General features: G+C 36.7%; 1 protein-coding gene and 1 long non-coding RNA gene across 2 annotated transcripts in view; one reads left to right on the top strand and one right to left on the bottom strand.

Moving 5' to 3' along the window:
* LOC143369085 (uncharacterized) overlaps positions 1-14,791 on the bottom strand; it is a 68,922-nt gene extending 54,131 nt beyond the window's left edge. Inside the window, exon 1 of the long non-coding RNA XR_013085337.1 lies at positions 14,621-14,791. This is a non-coding gene — a long non-coding RNA (uncharacterized LOC143369085). The remainder of the gene's footprint in view (positions 1-14,620) is intronic.
* Positions 1-20,317, top strand: part of Invadolysin (leishmanolysin-like peptidase, invadolysin) — a 310,080-nt gene that overhangs the window by 149,662 nt on the left and 140,101 nt on the right. The gene's annotated exons all lie outside the window — the stretch shown is intronic.

Below are 20,317 nucleotides of genomic sequence, written 5' to 3'. Positions count from 1 at the left end.
TTCATTTGGTTCAACTTAATATATTACTATTAAACGAATTTATTGCACAAAGATATAAAAAGAAGGAATAAAGAAAGACAAAGAAATAAAATAGTGCAAAGACGAGGTTCATTCGTAAAACTGTTTTGCAATTTAATGCATTAATGACGAGAGATCCTAAATAACAATAACAATAAGTACTCTTTAACGTTATTTTATAACATTTTTTTATGAAAAATTGTATAAAATGACGACGAACGAAATGGCTTCCAGGAGCACTGCAAAAAAACTGGCCCACACTCCCGGGAATGACTGAATCATCTGCGAAGGAAATACAAAAAAGATATATGTATAAACAGGAATATATTATCTTTGACCTAGCATAGGATTTTTTGAATATTTCAATTATTCGTTTTTTACAAGCATTTCAGTGCAAATTTTTATGTAAAAAATTAAAGTCAATTCTTCAAACTGCTGTAATTTCCAAAATAATTCGAATTTTGAGAAAATCCTACGCTAGGCCAAGGAAAATATATTCCTGTTCATATATCTTTTTTGTATTTCCTTCTCAGATGATCCAGTCATTCCCGGGAGTGTAGGTCAGTTTTTTTGCAGTGCTTCGGGAAGCCATTTTGTTCGCCGTTACTTTGTACAATTTTTCATAAAAAAAAATGTTTCTAGCAGACCAAAGATACATACTTTAAAACTGTATGAAAAATCCAAGCCCTATATTTTTATTTATACGAACAAATAAATCCCTAATTCTGTCTTCTATTAGTAGCTTCAGGGTGGGGTCACCCCTTAACATTTAAATTAGATATCATTATGTTTAAACAGTACCAACCATTTTCAATGCTGCCAAAAATATATTTTACCTTACCTGAAATATATTTTAAAGAATATATTAAGATCTGAGTAAAGTCTGGGCTCGGAGGAGTAACAAACTACGCCGTATAACGTCAGATATTTTCCACTGAAATTCGCTAACTCGCACTGACTCTGCACTGGTGCCAAAGAATAACTTGGATTGGTTGATTCTTATAGAGCTATCTTCCTTTCTACCAGAAACAACGAATCCAAGTAATTTTCTGGCACCAGTGCAGAGTCAGTGCGAGGTACCGAGTTCGCTATTACTTGTTAAAAGCATTCTACAGCATGCGTTGGAGCACAACTCGGACATTTAGGCGCTTCTTTTAATCCTTCGTGCGCCCAGAAACCACGCTTTCTACTTCCTACGCACATCCAACATATTTGTACCGATTCCCAGCACTTCCGCGCAATTTACGAATTACCGTGCATAAACTACGATTCAAATGTGCTTGGAATTCGAATTATTCTCTGTACCAGTCTGAAGTTAGTTCCTGATAGTGACATCACAGTGACACAGCGAGCACCATAAATATTGTTATTACTGTCGCGCATTAACCAAAAACCCCCCGGGAACGTATGTCCTCCTGAATAGAGAATAAGCGAGCGGAGGGGCGGGGATCTGCAGGATTTCAGTCCGCACCCATTTCACGGGGAGCCACTTACCCCAAATGGTACGAAATGACAGGCAATTATTTAGTACAACTGGCCGAAATAGTGAAAACTGGAAACAGCCGGTCTAATTTCATGCTAGAGTAACCGCCGCGGTCGCGACCATTGAATAGAATGAAGCAGGAGAAACACGCTGGTTTCTGCTTCCGTGTAACCATCCCTACAGTCTTCTATCCGTTTCGTCGGAATTGTGCTTGTGAACTTCAATAATCCAGCAAATGGAAGAATTTCTCGCACGCTTTATCCCCACGAGATTGCTGATCACTGTGTAAATAAAAAGATCTGAATCCGTTCATGTTGTAAATGGTTTCTTCTTCAGAAATGTCTACAGAACCCGAGGCTGTGTGGCGTATTCGCGTTGGAGAAGGAACTTTTCGTAAAAATGCAAAACTCGGCGCTTTTCTAAACTTTGATGGCCATTTACAACTATTCAAAACCCCCAAATTTAATATCTCTTTGCTCTGGCATTAAGGGGGAACACCACTGTGACCGCCGGAAAAGTTAGCCATTTTTAAGATTTTTTTTCGGGCATAATTTACAGTTTTCACAGAAATATTGTATTAGCTATCTTTAGTACGATGTCTTAAGAGACTATAGAAAAAAATAAATAGAAAAACATCCATAAGTTTTAATATATTAATTAATCTTCTAGACCCCCATACGTGAGCTGGTCGAAGGTGTAACTATAGAACAGCAGGTCCGAAATCAAATATTAATATTATTTTTATATTATTTTTATATTATTTTTATTTTATTTTTATATTATTTTTATATTATTTTTATATTATTTTTATATTATTTTTATATTATATTTATATTAATATTAATATTATTTTTATATTAATATTATTAAAAATTTATATTATATTTAAACTAATATTAATATTATTTTTATATTATATTAATATTAATATTTTAATATTATTTTTTATGCAAAGTTTACGATCAAAGTGCGCACATTGAAATTTAGTACTATTACTTTTATTTGAATGCGTTAATTCACTGAAGTAGATCGTATACACTATTCTACTGAAATTCCAGATCGCAGGAACAATCGATGTATGTACGTGCATACATAGCTACAGAAGGGTCGATACCACCGTGTAAGAGTGAACGCAACATTTCATGTCTCACATAAAATAAGGCTGGCGTAGAAGTACGATTCGATGGTAGCAACGTCTTAAGCTTAAAAGATATGCAAAATTTTTGATACCTCGCTTTGCATACTAAGGCCTGTAATATACTTTGCATTATGCACAATTTTCCTCGTTTCTCCGCCCTCGTTCGCTCTCACGTACACTGTACACCAACTGCAAGTTTACACATGAATCCACAATCTGTTACAATCGAGCACTGGGCTATCGCAATTTACATCTCACGTGTTAATGAGTTAGTCGTGATTTAACATTAAGCGCCACGGGAAACCACTTTACTGCTTCGTGTACACTTTGTTTTCTAAAGCTGCACACCGACCACCTCGAAGTATTTCGCGAATTTTGAAGGCGCCTGTTTCATTCGTCTCATTGTAACGCAAATAAGATCTTACAAAACTTTCTTTACCATTGTACTCGCCATTCCTCTCAAGAATATGAATAATACATAAATTACTCTATGCGACAAGGGTTAACCGAATAAACTGACGTCTGATGGCGCATTTTCACGATAATTTCCAAATGAACCTTATGCAAAAACATGTAATATTTTAAAAAGTACTTCAAAGAATTTGCTCGTGCTTTTGCAGACTTCTACAAATAGGTTTTCACGCCGGAAACTGCCACATAAAAATCTATTTGTGACTTGTGCATTGTAAAAATGACAGTACGTTTTAACAAAAGGATTACGTGGAAAGTTTCAACTTTTCTCAGCGAAACCACATCAACAACATGTCAATGTGATTATCAGTCCCGCAAAATAAAAATGTACCTAGAGAAGTGAGACACATTAATATTACCTGAAATTAATAACTTCGATTAGTTATACCTTAAATTATTGAATTGTGACCATATACTATATAATCAGAATATATTTCTGGGTCAGAATGAAGCGCAGAATGAGGTGGTAAATTTTTGTACCAGAGTTTAAGAGTGGCCTGTACACAGAGCACAAACATATATCCGAAATGTATAATAATTTTTTTTAAGCCTTTTTGTGGGGGATATTTATTTGAAGGTAGAGAGCTTGATTCTTAGTCAAGTGTACTAACATGTACGCATTCTCGATGGATTTGCAAATTTAATTTTCTCGAAAATAAAGCCCAATGCGGAGAGAAATTATTCTATACTTTCGACTTAGTTGTGCACAAGGATTCAGACCATTCGCGGTTGCACCATACTTGCCGATAAATTCTGCTGACTTTTAGCCAGGTGCGCACATGCCCCGCCAATTTCCAAAATCGAATTTCTCGGAAACGGAGGTTCATATAAAAAATTTTGTTCTACATTTTCGATTTATTTGTTGTGCAAGGAATTTCCATATGTCTGGTTGAACCGCCCTCCACGACCAACCCTCTAAAGGTGAAATGTATACAGGGTGTTTATAAAAATGTGGGGCACTTTGTACCAATTTTTTTTTTTAGTATTTTGGTGAACAGACCCGATCCTGGAAAAATGTCCTACATTTTTATAAGTAACCTGTATATAAAGGAAAATATCCACATGTCTACGATATTATTATAATTATTATTATTATTCTTATTATTATTATTATAATTATTATTATTATTATTATTATTATTATTATTATTATTATTATTATTGTTGTTGTTATTATTATTATTACTATTATATAATATATATACTCAAATATTCGAATAGTATTCGAAGTTTGTTCGTAGCATTCGAATACTTGTAAATTATTCGAATATTAAATTATTCGAATAGTACCAGTCCTAGTTGCTACGCAGATTCTTAAGAATTCCGAATCATAGAACTGAAGTCCCATATTGGACATTTAAAAGGTTTCTTATTAGGTACTAAAAATAATCTCCATTAGCATCTGCTCACTTTCGCCAACAAATAATGAGATTTTAAATTTCCGATTCGAAGAGTTCCCCCATCATTGCATCTAATAAATTCTTTTAAAGCATTTTTAATGCGCTCTTCATTAAAAGTTACTATTTTTTAAGAAATTTCCACAGACTTGGAAATAAATGACAGCTTGTTGGAAAAATATCTGACGAATAAAGTGAGCGTGAAATAACTTCGTAGCTCGAACGATTGCAATTTTTTACAGATCCATATTGCAATATGCGGTCTTTAGTTATCAGGGAGGAAAATACGCGTTTTACGATTTGTTGAACTCGACTGCTTTGCAGACAGATTTTTATGTGCAGTTCGCTAAGTTCACAGCAATGTGTTACCGCCGTAATACTTTCTCCTGGTTTTAAGAAGAAATAGTGAATGACCCTCTCCTTGAACCACTAAACTGTGACCATAATTTTTCGCGAGTGAAGCTCAAGTTTCGGTATTGTGCGTTCGCACGGGTGGGCGAGCGGATTCTTTCAGCTGTCAACTTAAATAATGTTTTAATGTCACGCTTTAAGTAGTATTTGTATTTAAAAAACGAGAAAGAAAATGAACTTCGCGTTATTGCGAAGGTTCACAGGTCATCGATAAATTACTTCTGTTCATAGAAGCGCATATGAAAAGAAAAAAGGAGAAAATTGACGAAGGTCCCTTATTCCCAGATTGATCGCCGTCTTTTGATACGGTGAGAAGCTTTCTTTAAATTTTCAACGTTGCACGATGTGTCAAGTCATTTTCTGGGGCGTGAATGGCCTGGGAAACCTGTCTATCCTAGATTGCGACCTCTCAGAAAGTCTCCACCCTTCCCAAGATGTTTCTTACACTCGAGGGGAAAATTACAGCGCAACGAAGACAGAAAAATTGTTACCTTAGGCATGTCTTTTCATGGATGAAACTGTATACACCATTCTTATATATGAAATAAATTTTTAAATGAAAACGTCCGCAATGTCTTAAATATTAAATAATCTAGAAAATTATACTGAATTTTTATTATTTTGAAATATTAAGAATTTTAATTAAACGAAGACAGCAGTTTAATCAGTATCGTTATACCGAGAAATAAAAGAGAAAAGAAAAACGACGAAAATTCAGTAGTAAATCCTTCTGTTAATTCAAAAAATTGTTTTGCTGTATCTACTTTATAAGGGCATTATAATTGCAATTTAGTTTATTAATATAACGTGCACTGTAAAGAGCTATATTAATAGTAATATTTGAAATGTTGCAATGAATAATGTATTTTGTAGTGGTATATTTATATTATATTGTTTAAAATATTTCTGTTTTAATATAGGCTCAAACAATACTAACATTTGTCTATCACTTTACTTTAGACTTTAGGATTTTTAGGGTTCCATATATTTTGTAAAGCTTCGGAGCTTCTAATTTCCTTCGTTTATGGCAAAGCAAACAATTTCTTGGAGCGCGAACGATCCCCAAGACACGTTGCTGCGAAATTGCGATCTCTTACGGAATTTCCATCCTAGAGAGAATCTTTCGTACCCGCGACGAAAAAATCTCAACGAAGCGAAGGTCGGAAAAAGTTTCATCTTGGGCGTCGTTGCTCGTCGCGACACAGTTGAACCGTGCGACTGGATAAAGGAGAAAGTACCCAGTATTCGTTCACAGCGAATGAATGCGACTGAAGTATCTTCAGCATTCCTAGCGCTATCGCCAGCGCTCACCTTACCTTCTTGGCTGCAAGGCCATTTTACTTGATCTCCAAACAAATTTAATTAAACCGAAGGTGAGCAGGAAAGTGCTTCTCCCATGGAAATTGAAATTAGACTCACGGTTCGCCGCTGCTACTCTTATTGTCCGTTACGTAGTCGTTACATTCCTCTGCGTGCTCTTACACCGTGCCTGCTTCCGTAATTTATTATTTTTTATTTAATTATCAACGCATTTAAAGTAACTATTCATAGCTGTATGACTCTATATTTGGAGTCAATCTATATATATAAACTAGGAAATATACCCGCGCTTCGTTTCGGGCCTAAGAGATATGAAGGAGTCCATGGAAACACATTTCACCCCTTCTCACCACCCCCTTAGGGGTTGATTAGGGCAAAATCCTGAAATTGGTTTTTTGGCATTTATGTGGGTGACTTTTCGAAGTAAAGAACCAAGTTGATATCTAATCGGGCCTAAAAGATTTCGAGGAATCCGTGTGTGACGTCCCGGCCCCACCACACGGGTCACGCCGGTTAGTCTCCGCCGGCGCCGCTAGATGTCTACTCTTCTCGCAAGTCCTATCGTCCACTCTCGTCCGTATATATACAAGTTCCAAGTTATTTCCTCTTAGTCCCCGTGTGTCTAGGGCAGGGGCCGTCAGCTATAGCCCTACTGAGGTTTGAAGTCTGGCTGACGGTCCCAAGACGAAGAAAAACACGCGCACATCATCCTCTTCTCCTTTTCCTCCTCAATCTTTAATGTCAATCCACCTGTCCCGCACAGTACTCCAAAAAGCGTGACCGGTCCGAGGGATTACGGTTACGCCGAAGACGACGGGGAAAAATAAATACCCCTCTTTACGTTCCCCGGTATCAATCACCAATCACCATTTCGGTTTCGGACGTAACACATACATACATGTTCCGACAAGAAATTAAAAATTATACTGAGACGAAAGTAACTTTATTGGTAAACTATTGTTGAATAATCAAGAACACACATATTTCATGAGAAATTATATCAAAATTATATACAATATTTAACTGTTCGATGCACTTTTCTCAAACTTTTACACCCCACGAAAAATATAACCGTTTCTCTTTCAATAATGGATGCTCGACTAATTCTCAATTGTCAGTATCATTGTCTATTGTATCTAGGCATCTAAGGTCGAAGCCAGATATATTGGCCGGTGAATTCGTTTTCGCGAGCAGCGATCGAGGCGAAATGAACCACCACCACCTGACTGACGACCGTGGATTTGTCAGATGGAGTTGCGTGGCCCTCACAGGGTATGGTGGGGTAGCGGGAACGCTGCTCGGCTCCGCCTGAACCTAGCCGCTTGGCTGTTATTTATTCTTAGCGTAATAGTTGTGTGCGTTACGAAGCTATGCGTAGACCAATACCAGATGAAGCTATCGAGAAAGAATCAATGCTCTGACCAATAAAGCTGCTGAATTTTTTCGGAGCTAACGCACACCTATTCTGATGTGTGTATTTCTACGCTGACAGCTCGGTTTGGCCTACACGCCAAAAGCTTGGCGGTATCCCCACCACTTCTGGCTCACTCTTGTTCTGCGAAGGTGAGAGCGAGATGGAACGAGAGCGAGTCAGAAAACGTTGAGAAAAGGAGCACCGAGGCAGGCAAACGGTGTGGTGGGAGAGTACCCCTCACAAAACTCACCGGCCAATATATCTGACTTCGACCTGAAGAATTCGTTATTTCTTTATCGAAATTTTATGAAGATCCATATTACATGTTATTCCATATTACCTGCCTTTACCCTAAAGTGACCAGGCGTCCCGCATTTGAGCCAGGGACTGTAACCCGCCCGGAGCGGGTTACTAGTAACATAAGACAGTCTGGTTTAGACAGCCACTTAACATACCGTGGTCATCCGGCCGAAAAAATGAGCAATCTTTATGAATTTTTTACTCAATCAATAACAAATATAATCGTGCAAAACTTTTTACATAATATTCATCTACTTGTGCCCTACTCAATTTTTCGGTCAGATGACCAGAGTATCTCCTTAAGTGGCTGTCTGGACTAGACTGTCTTATGTTACTAGTAACCAGCTCCGAGCGGATTACAATCCCTGATTTGAGCATTGAAAAGTGTTCCGCAAAGTGTCCCGGATTGGACATGTAACCTTTTACATTTTCGCAGTGGCATAAAGTTTCTGTTTCCTCTACTTTTTTTGTTGTGAAAAAAGAAATACTTTTAATTTCGTTTCAATGTATCACTTTATAATCACAAGTATGGATTTTTAAATATATTGTAAATGCTCTAATAAACTACGGAAAACATCTCCTCACGGATCTGTTAACCCTTTTATTTTTGCTTGCTTGCTTGTTCCGCATTGGAACAGAAAATACCTGGTCACTTTACTTTACCCTATCTATTACTATTGAAAATTTCCTAAGTTTAGTAAGCATGGCGTACAATACTTAGCCAATAGGTCCTACCCGAACCAGTCCTGCGATATTAATCCATCATAAGGCAATGGCACAACGCGCAATGGATTAGTCCTAACCGAGGTGTAATCCAGTCCCCATTCTCTGCTATGTGCTGCAACTGGGTACAAAGCCTCGTTTTGTGCGTATACAATCCGAATTATAAAGCTGAACTACATTCCGGTATGTGTGTATGCAGAGATCTGGAGCCGCAGAGCCATCTTACTACGGAAATCCCTTGATAACGAACAATTCCAGCCCGTGTATTACACCAGTCAGAAAATTTAATGCGAAAAGTAATGTTATTACAGTTTGGCAATATTAAAGCTCACGCTTGAAACTCTCGGCATTATTGAAATAGTCGAAACATTTGTACAACGTGTTACGTCCCACGGTGGTTGTACGTGATCCTATCAACTTTTCCTTCCACTAAACTGTTTAGTCAAACCGAGCACTGTCCATAATTTCTCACCGGCAAAACAATTTCGCCGAGTAATAATCGAGTGCACTCCACATACTACCCAACAGTCGATCGATAGCTTACGTTTCAGGAAGATGTTGAACTGGAAGCCTCTCATTAGTGCACAAATATACGTAGAAAATAAGGAATAAAAAGGAAAATGGCGCTTACTGTGTTTATTTTTTATACTGTCAAATGTTGTTCAAGGAAAAGTTTGGTTTGTCACACTCCAAGTATTTCAAGTATCGGCACAAATGAATTCATAGAAGCACGAGAAGATAAGGACTCTAGCAAGGGAACCAAATGACGTGTTGCGCATCAATTTTTCTGCAACTTCGTAGGTGGATAGAGGGCTGACAAATATTTGACACCTGTTAAAGAACCGTTGACAGTTTCCTACGTACAGAATTTCGGATAATAGTGTTTTCCGAGGTTTTCAATACACTGAGCATTGTGGTGCGCTTCCCAGTGCTCATGTTTTATCTGAACAAGCACGCCAATAAAATGTGGGAGAACAGGAAACAATCTTGAAATGATACAGCGCAGATGTACTGCACTCTGTCAGCACACGAAGAATTTCTCCACGTCTCCCTGCTTCACGAACACGTGTATGGCGAAAATTGATGGAAGACGGCTTGCACCCGTTTCACCTACAGCATCTGCAAAATCTCCAGCTAGTACACACTCGTCGTTAATTGCTTCCATTAATACTACTCACTGATGAAGCTATTTTCACCCACAACTAAAGCAGCCAGATCTCCGATGCCATTGCGGGGCATGTGAAGGTTTCGAAGGGGTTAGACCACCTAGACCAGGTCAAGAAGTACCACATACTTAGGATTTATTAAGAGACAGAAACACCTTTTTCGATTAAAATTATTCTATAAAGATGGAGACATCTTTGAATAATATATACAATATTTTTAAGTTTTCTTTAAAAACAACAAGTGTTTTTATAACTTAGAACTAAATTACCAAAGATGCGGTATTTCTTGACCTGGTCAAGGTGGTCTAACCCCTGAAGGGGGTATTCTCGACTAGAGGGACGAGATCCTGTATTCTCATTAGGGACCACCCACAAAAAAGAAGATAAACATTATCCACACGTATTTACTAATTAACAACTAACAGTATCCAATTTTAATACACTATCCTGAAGAGTGGTACATATTACTGTTACGACTAGTTTGATTATATAGCTCGTGCTTAGGCTTATTTTCTCCAGGAAGACTTCAACAATCCATTGGCACTATTCGCAATGAAAAATGATGAAGATTTAAACTTTCTTCGTGATCGGGCGATACCTACTACATTGTAACGCGAGCGCGCCCGGTCTTAACGCCTCAATGCCGCGGCCCTCAGCGGCTCGAACGCTCGCCAGAAAATTATTCGTGGCGTAATTAAACAAAGTAATATTTTCTATAAAAGAAACGTCATGTAACACATCCCCAGTTTTATTATGTCGATAAGAGAGCGAAGGTCTTCCTGTTTCGCATTTCGAATTCTTTAGAGTGCTGAAGGAAGTCAGGATCGTTTCCTGTAACGTTGCCGTCACTGCGAAGAAGAATGATTTTACGATTGGTCCAACGCAATCGCTCCTTTTCCTTTTTCCCCCTTTATAAGAACAAAGTGCCGAGTTCGACAGTTTCCGGCCACCCGCTTTTCTAATCTGGAAGAAATCCGAAGTGAGTTGACCCCTTTGTCGGTTATAGGAGAAAGGAAACTAAAAAGAAAAAGACCCAGGAAACAAATAAAGTGAAGATGTACAAGATGGTACAGGTCCCTGTAAAACTAACACATGTCAGCTGGCAGAGAACATCCTGTACAATTTCTAATTTTAATTAAAACTTTAATCACTTTAGAATTATGTGAAACAGTAAGTAAATTAAACATTGTACGTCCAAGTGAGGAGTATACAAATTCTTGCGACAAATACATACCTGTATAATTTTTCTTTACCTCATTTTCGATAACCTTTAGATAGAGCTATATAGGAACCGTAACTTATACTTATATAGTCTGATATTTAGGTTCCTTATAACGGTTATTCCGAATAAAGGTTCTTCATAACTCTTTCAGTCAGAACCTTTATATAACAGTTTGAAACAGTTATTTTCGAAACCTGTTCAAGCCCTGATTTGGATACTTTGCCGGCCATTATGGTGGTATATATGCAGAAATTTTAATTAAATAAAATTTACAATTTCAATGAAACAATCCCAGTCCTCTAAAGGTTAAGGTATAAAAAAAAACACCGTGAAACGTTGAAAAAAAAAATGAAATATGAATCATGAAATAGTTCTTGAAAGCTGTTGCTACTCCTTCTAATGACTGTCTTTATTAAGTACTGACAGCGAATCACAATTAATTCCGAAAACGGCAACTGGCAAATGATTAATTCAACGTACCCGTATTTAGTAAATTCACTTATCCGTTTAAAGCAAGCGAAACAAAATCTCATTTGAAATGTCAAATAACATTAAGTTAAACCGCCAGGAAGGTGTTGTCGGTGTCAAATACATTTCCTCTGGAGAGGTGAACGTCAAGTTACGCCGGCTGCGAGCAACGAGTATGTATTGGTCGAATTCAACGTACAATCCGAACTGGTCCTTAATTGCAACTCGGAGAGAACTCGCATTCGAAACTTACCCTCTAGACAGCGAAATAGCTTTATACGAATCGACCATGCTACAGTAATATTATTATTGAGACGAGAATAAACGTAACCCACATGCGTAGTACATATGTATGACGTATAGTGTTAAACAACGCCAAAGTGTAAATAACACTGTCCAACAAAATTTAACTTTTTTTCTGATTTATAACATTCAGTAGCCGTTTCTTACAGATTGTTGTGCGCTGAATACGAATCCGCAAATCGTTTGCCACCATCACCCTTAATTTTCGAGAAATTCGATTTTGAAAAAAAATGCAAATTTTCAACTTTAAACATTTCTTGTGGTCAAACAGTAATAGTTATTCGGTTGCTTTAATAACTTATATCGTTGTACTCGCGAGGGTTCATAGAATAATTAGACGGAACAAGCAACCGAATAACTATCACTGTTTGAACTCAAGAGATGTTCAAAGTTGAAAATTTGCATTTTTTTTCTTTAAAATCGAAATTTTCGAAGAGGAAAACCACCAAACTCTTCAGAACTTGTATTGTTATTTATAGTTTTGTTGTTTGCTTAATTCAACTAATTTTTGGTGGGATTAAGTGTTGAGGTATATATTCGAAGTGTGCCAAACTTGATTTCAATATCTCTGATATTTTTGGAATTATACTTTACTGAATTTCCCAATTTTCATTGTTTATTTTGAACGGGAGTTCAGTGGAGTTCAGTGTTCTTACTGGTCGCATTGGAAAGGGTAAACCTTATCTTTATCGCGCAAAAAAAATTGGCTGCGACTAGCTGCTACTGGGGTAGCTAGAGGGCGAGAAGGGGTCCATGACCCGTAGCGAAGGGTGGGAGGGTGCCTTTTTTTAATAAAAATTATTTTAATACTTTCAAACAGTGATCTTTCATTTGCAACAAACCCGATCTTCCTGGATTTCAGTTTCAGATAGAAAAAAATTCATAAAGACTGCTTAATTGTCAGAAAATGTTTTGTGCCGCGTTTGACGACAAACGGTTTGCGGATTCGTTTTCAGCGGAGAAAAATCTATAACAAATGGCTATTGAATGTTACGGATCAAAATGGCTGTTGGACAGCGTGATTTAATGGATTTTCACTTGGATAAAAATGAAATAATTCAATGGGGTTTCGTTCATTTTTTAAGAGGACTTTGAAAGCTATGCAGACCAACGAATCCTTACTATCTTTATGTTTTCAGAGTTGCAAAGCACCTGTTGAAAATATATAATTATATAGATTCTTTGTGTAGCCAAGTGTATCTAAATAGGTACTTAAATGTATTTTGAAGCAGGGGACGTTAAAGCGCTGGTAATTGTCTTTCAGTCATTTCGAAACTCACATAACGGTTGTATTAATTTATTCTTACTGCAGGAGCGATTCTCGTATATCAAGTGTACCCAGATGGCGAAATCAAATTTGTCGAGCGAGCTGCTTCGTGAGCTGAGGAGCTGCACACGGATTAACCTTGTTCTACCTTTCAACGAGATTCACGACTCAGCCTTGCTATCTTACGTCTAGTAGAATTTCAAGTATTGGCGGAGCTCGTGATCATTTCCCGGCGAGTGGTTTACAGTGGTTTGATTTCAGTCAGGGCAGCCAGCCTCGAATTCCTCTACGCGTTAGCTCATACCCCTTTAAAATATGTATCCACATAAATTAAAACTGTGCACCATTCCACCTTCTAATTACCTTTCTATTTATATACGTTCCATATTTATGCATTCCAAATACAGAGGGTGATGCATACAGATTTATTAAGAAATGCGCTCTCTTTTATTCATTATCGCGTAGCAAATTGCATTTGCAAAATTCAGAGATGGGGGCTCTTTAAAATTACACGTTGTAATGAAATAGTACTGAAGGAAGCATTAAGGGGACTAAGTAACAATCTTGTTCCTTTCTGTAATTGAAAGTAAAATTGCACCTTTAGAACGGCGAAATAAAATAAAATAAAATTACAGCACTTTCGTTCGTGTGCATTTTTCGAATACTGGTAACAAGAGATATAAAATAAAAACGCAACTGTATAGATTTCTTATAAACACGAAAAATGAATTTGCACCGCATTGACAAATAACAATCCCCACAAAATTACCTTTTTACAAAAAGGTACAAAAAAGAGCGCCAAGTATATAATTCCATCGAAGAGAATCCCGTTTAAAAGCATTGTCGTAAATTAATATTATAGTAATGTTCTATATTTAACTTTACAAAAATATTGATGTACAACAATTGCGCCAATTATCACAATGGCTATTTATACAAAGGAAAAATCTGAATGGTACAATGAAAAAATGTATTAAATGATATTAAGCAGATATATTTTTATACAAATAAATATTTTAAGAAATGCTAATTGTCTTTGTATTAATAATCTTATTTACAATAACTCCCTTACAATCTAAAATGCATAATATACATATACATACTAGAAACGCAGCCAGATTTATTCTACATATATTTAATATTTAATTCTAATATCATACGTAGCACATGCACACCCACACATACACACATTCACGAACGCACGCGCAAGAAAGAGAGAAAAAGATTAATGCAATTTAAACATATTTATTCAGTTTAGCAACACCAAATCGAACCGCAGCGCCAAGTGTTTTGAATACAATATTTATTCGTATTAAAATATTTATTTGTATAAAAATATATCTGCTTAATATTATTTAATACATTTTTTCATTCTCGCCATTCGCAATGGTGCGTTAGTGAATGTAGATCCATTTAAGAATATGTTATAACATTTTAAATGCTCGAAATTTGTTCTGCCCTCTGCTAGCACAATATGCACGTCTTTTAACCCGGCGGGAGGCGCACCCCATATTGTAACCAGGGCTCGAAAACTGTTATAATATCGATTTCGGTTCTCCAAACGGTTATGAAGAACCTTTATTCTGAATAACAGTTATGAAGAACCGAATTTTCTAACTATTATCTGTTTCAGTTACGATTCCTATTTCCTTCCTCATATCGGTTCTATAACCGTTGTTTTTTCGGTTCTATATCGGTTCCGAAGCGGTACTAGAATCAATTCTTCTATCGACTTTTCTCTAATTGATATCATTAATTATTGTAGCTGCAGATTACTGTATATGTGCATATTCTGTACAAAATCCTTATAGAAAAAGAAGAAACAGTTATACGTATATATAATAAAGCGTTGAAATAAATCAGCTACATATTTTTTACACTCACACACACTATATCATTCAGAATAGGAAGTTAAAATTTTCCTCTGTTTCTATACGGATTTTGTGAAGAAGATGAACATCAATTAGGTAAAAGTCGATATAAGAATTGATTCTGGAACCGTTTCAGAACCGATATAGAACCGAAAAAATAACGGTTATGAAACTGATACGAAGAGGGAAATAGGAACCGTAACCGAAACAAATAATAGTTGGAAATTTCGGTTCTTCATAACAGTTATTTGGAATAAAAGTTATCCATAACCGTTTTAATCAGAACCTTTATATAACACTTTTAAACAGTTATTTTCGGAACCGTTTCAAGCCCTGATCGTAACACAGGTTGTCGCTACCGGGTCAAAAATGCCCAAAATTGAAACGTAAAAAAACACGGTTTCAGAATATTTTTTTTTAGCTTTGTAATTTTTATGTTAAAGTACAGTGTTTTGAGAATCAAACAAAATTTATGGATTATCTTAAAATCTTTATTAAGGTTCTTTAAAAAATTGTAACAAACACTCAAACAGACTTCATATTTTCGCAACTAGCGCCTCTGTGGTATTACCCAGCAGCGCCTCCTGCCGAGTTAATGCCAAGAGGCGATAATCCAATCAGAAAGAATTCCTAAAAAAGGAGAATCTGACTATCTGGCTATATAGATATGTACTATAGGTGAAAAATAGAGGCAAAATTCTGTTTCTAAAGAGTGTGTATATTGTTACAAGATATATCACTGATAAAGCTAGATACGATCCATTTTGACTCACGGAATACTGTAACCATCAACAAAGAACAATCGGGAATGGAAGCTCCGGTCGATACTGCCGTAACTTTTGTATTGCTTCCCTTTCTCCGGGATGTGTCATTTAACTTTACCTTCCTAACTGCAGTTGTTGTTGTTGAGCGTTACAAGAAACATTCATCCGTTCTGAAGAAGGGAAATCTTTTAGTGTTGCATTAAAGTTACAATTCAGCAATTTATTATAACACAATTTTTATTAAAAGAATAATTTATAAAAAATATTTATAATTTTTTATTTAACTTGGGGAAATTTTCAAAAGGCACCCCGACGCCTCCAGAAGGGAATCTCCCGCGGATGTCAGGGTAGTGTGGGGATTTTACACACTAAAACCCCACGGCCACTATGAAATTTTTAATAATTTCCATATAGGAGGACACCTATTTACTTATTTTCGACATAAATCCATCGTGCCAAGGCTCATGAAAATCGGTGTCTACCACATGGTGTCCTCCCCTTGTTAGTATTTTTCCCGCTTATTGTTAGTGTAACTGTTTTCATAGAAAAAGTGATTAGGTATGTTCCTTGTGATGTTTGATTCTATTGTCACTTATGTTCATAGAAAAATCTGTTGATTCATAGTTTATTTGATGCATTCACGTACCTATTGCATTCGTCTTTTTTTTTGAGAAAGGTAAGTAGGTACTTATTTACTTATGCTTTAACAGAAACGAACGGTGTTAATGGTATAATATTATGGACTTGACTGACTTGACTCCACGAAATAAATGAGCGTGATGTGCTGTGTGACATTGTAGGTGTGCGCAGTCGGTAATGATTCCAATTAAATGACAATTTGGCGGTAAGTAATTAAAATCAATGATCCGTGGCTGGAATGCCCGATGACTCGTGACTATTTCGCCGCAAGTGTCGTGTCCCGTTATTCCAGATGCATGGGATGCACGTATCAATTAGCGGAATAATCTCGTAGTTTAGATCGATTAGGGCTACCTGCCGGCGAATCTGACCCTCCTGTCGTGCTTTCTGGTGATAAACTTGAACGGAATGGGAGTCTCCGAGGGATAGGATATCAGGCTCGATTCTCCCTCTCTATCCTCCTTGTTCCATTTATGAAAGTTACAAGCATTGCCATTTATTCCCATAGAGAAACGCCTCCGCATGATAAGGGAAGCTGGGAAAATGAAATTAAGAAGTAATTAGTTGCAAATTCATTCGCAGAAAATTATACGGGAAATTAATCGAGAAATGAATCCTTGGCCTTTAATCGCTCGCTAAGTAAATTCTCTAAATTTCCTGTAGTACATATTAATGTTTGTTATTCTATGCTAACTCTACTCTGTTTTTTCTCCACTAAATATAACACTCTACTAAATTTAACTTAAGGAAATACCATTTCTTTATACATATAAAAAACCATTATATTTAAAATTCAAGACTTACACCTTTTGTGTATGAATTAAGCGGTATTGTCTTGAAAAATAAATTTGATATTTTAAGAATTATTGGCATAGCAGCCTCTTCTCCCAAGGCTTCTTCATATTTGTTGTACCAAAAATATCTCAGAAATTACTGCGCCGATTTGATTAAAATTTCGCACGAATATTCTTAAGACTATAATCTAGTACTTGCCGGCGCCGATTTTGAAAAATTCTATTTTTTGAGAAATGTCAGCTACTCAAAGTCAAGCATGTGACTTTCCACCTAAGTTCTCATCTTCCTTTGTTAATAAAAAAAACATGACACACATCGAATAATCGGCTTCGACAGATACTAGATCATAGTTTTAAGAATATTCGTGCAAAATTTTATTCAAATCGGTCCAGTAATCCCTGAAATATTTTTGCTACTGCAAATATTAAGAGGCCTTGGGAGAAAGAGATTAGTAGCGTCATTTCTTAAAATATCAAATCTCTTTTTGAAGAGAATACAGCTTAATTTATACACAAAAATATGTATATCTTAGGTTTTAAATATAACATTCATTTACATGAAAAAAAAATCATAAAAATAACCCTATTTTCCGACCTGCCGAAGATATGTAACCCCTTAATGAGATGCACGCTCTTCTGTCAGTACTCACCATACAGATCTAACATTGTTCTCTGACTGTCTTAGCAACGTGCCGTGCGCTGTGGAGACAAAGCAACGTTCTTCCCTTCCTTCTAAGCAAAGCGCGGTGAAGATGCATTTGGTAGGAAAAAGCGGCACCACCATAAATCAGGATCGAGGTATTCTATTTTTCGGTAGAAGCTGGTTTCCATCAGCCGAGAGTGAGAAAGAGAGATAGAGCTCGAGAGAGGGGATGGCAGCAATTAGACTCCAAGTTAGTTGGTCGGACTGGAGCAGTTAGACTCTAAACTTAGTCAGTATAGTTCGTCGGAGCAATCAGGTTCCCAGTCATTACTTACTTTCACGAAGCACTTACACTTCAAGCAGTCTGAAGGGCAATCAGACTCTTATCTTCCTAAGCGTTATAACCACAATTATGATATCACTTCGCAATTTCTAGTAAAATCTGTTAATCTTTATTCCGCGTCGCCACACTTATACCATAATATTTACTTTTTCGCTACTTCCTTATCTACTTTCAGAAATTCAGTTCTGCGCATGCAGGATGATTAAGCTGCAATACTGATAAATACTTGTTATTTCTTCTCTTTCTGTTGTTTTCTTTGCTATTTGTGTATTTTAATCTTAATCGCAATGTTGTCTTATTTGTCCGCTCTCCAGTCATGTCGTTTCATTTCATTCTAATGTCTCAAAGGATTGTTACCCGTAATAAATAAATAAATAAATAAATTAGTAAGTAGCCTGCACCGCAATCACGTCACTCTTGATATCCGCCTTACAGTATTTCCTCGTTAACGGCTCGCTAGTCGGGACCGGCGTTGAGCCCTTATCGTGAACAGAGCCCTTATCGTGAACAGAGCCCTTATCGTGAACAGAGCCCTTATCGTGAACAGAGTCCTTATCGTGAACAGAGGCCTTATCGTGAACAGAGCCTTTATCGTGAACACAGTCCTAATTGCAACGGCGCGCATGATCACTTGGATGGCTAAAACACCTTTCCTCCAGTCCTCGCCACTGCAGCCCTCTTTTATCTTTTTACGCGCCACACGTATGCTCATATTGTAGTTCGTCATATTCTCTCCCACATGCCCTCATATATTTTTACACGTACCATAGTTGTTTGAAGACAAGCCGAAGGAAATGTAGAATAATATTAAACGTATATTAATAACATTACTTCAAATTGCTTTCATTATCAAGTGTCTGTCAATCGATCCATCAGTATTCATTTGTGTTTTATTTAAACGATTAATTGCCGAGGCAGAGTCTAAAACCTCCTTCAAGCTATTTCTGTTTTTGTAATAGATTTTTATTGCCGTAAATAAAAGTCTCCAATCTTCGGTTTCGCGTGCTCGCAAGTCCGAGAAGAAAGAACAGAACGTGCAGCCGCGCGCAGGTCGACGTTTCTTAGAAATATTCTCGGCACGTTAGTATTGCCAGCGTATATGCCTTAATTTTACACCCACGGGTCTACGTGAGTCCGCCTCGACGTTGAGTCTTACTACTTGCACGAGTGAAGCCTCTACCTCCTGACGGTCAACGATAATAACAGTGAATGAATGTTGAACCCGGACATTGCTCGATATATCACTGGTAACAACACGCCATTATCATTTTGAGAGCGCCTATTACATGTGGCGTTCAATGGTCTTGAGACGTAATTTAAAAGAGTGAAGCATGACATTAAGGCGAAACGCGATACTGTGTACAGTTGTCGACATGCTGAGCATAAAGACATGTCTGCGTGAAACTTAAGAACCAAACCGCCCGCAATTATATTATATATTATATTAAATACAGCAGGGTAGTTACATTTTCATTCCAGAACAGAGATATAATGGTAATTAAAAGAATGAGAAATTATTTGAAATAAGTTAAGTAGCTAAAACTCTGAATAAACTAAACTATCGAATTCTGAAAAAAACAAAGTAACTCGTGATGTGAGCAATATCAAGTTTGTACAATATTTTATTACCTAATTGTTACAATTTATTAATATTCGCCCTCAATCTGTCCACAGAAGTTTAAATTAGTGCACTAGAGAATCTCTTTCTAATAAGTACGCAGAGCGAATAATTTATTAATAACAGTGTAGTTGCCGGTAATTTTATTGCAACACTCAACGTACAAATATGACATAACTACATTTATATCGTAAGCACGTGTTTGACTGGTTATTTAACACATTTCATGTGTTCTACGTTCAATCTATGAGAAAAAAATTTTTTAAATACCAAACAATATTTTTCTGGCGTTATATTTTCACATTTTTCTCGTCTTTATTGCCTCGGTAATTGATATTAAATTTCTCGTTCGTTTCAGTCGCTTTGACCGTTGTGTGTAATTAACTTACACATTCCTCGTACATATTTCTAATATGCAGTCATGCGTATAGGCAACCTTTTATTGCGCAGTCACTCTTATGGAAACATGGAACTTAAATTACAACAAAAGGATAATTAATTTTGCCATAATTGGACATGACATTTAATGCCATACTTGTTGCCG

Source organism: Andrena cerasifolii, chromosome 5 (assembly GCF_050908995.1).
Source record: "Andrena cerasifolii isolate SP2316 chromosome 5, iyAndCera1_principal, whole genome shotgun sequence".
In the NCBI taxonomy this organism is placed as follows: Eukaryota; Metazoa; Arthropoda; class Insecta; order Hymenoptera; family Andrenidae; genus Andrena; species Andrena cerasifolii.
Note: the sequence above shows the minus strand (reverse complement) of the source record. Positions and strands in the feature narration are given on the sequence as shown.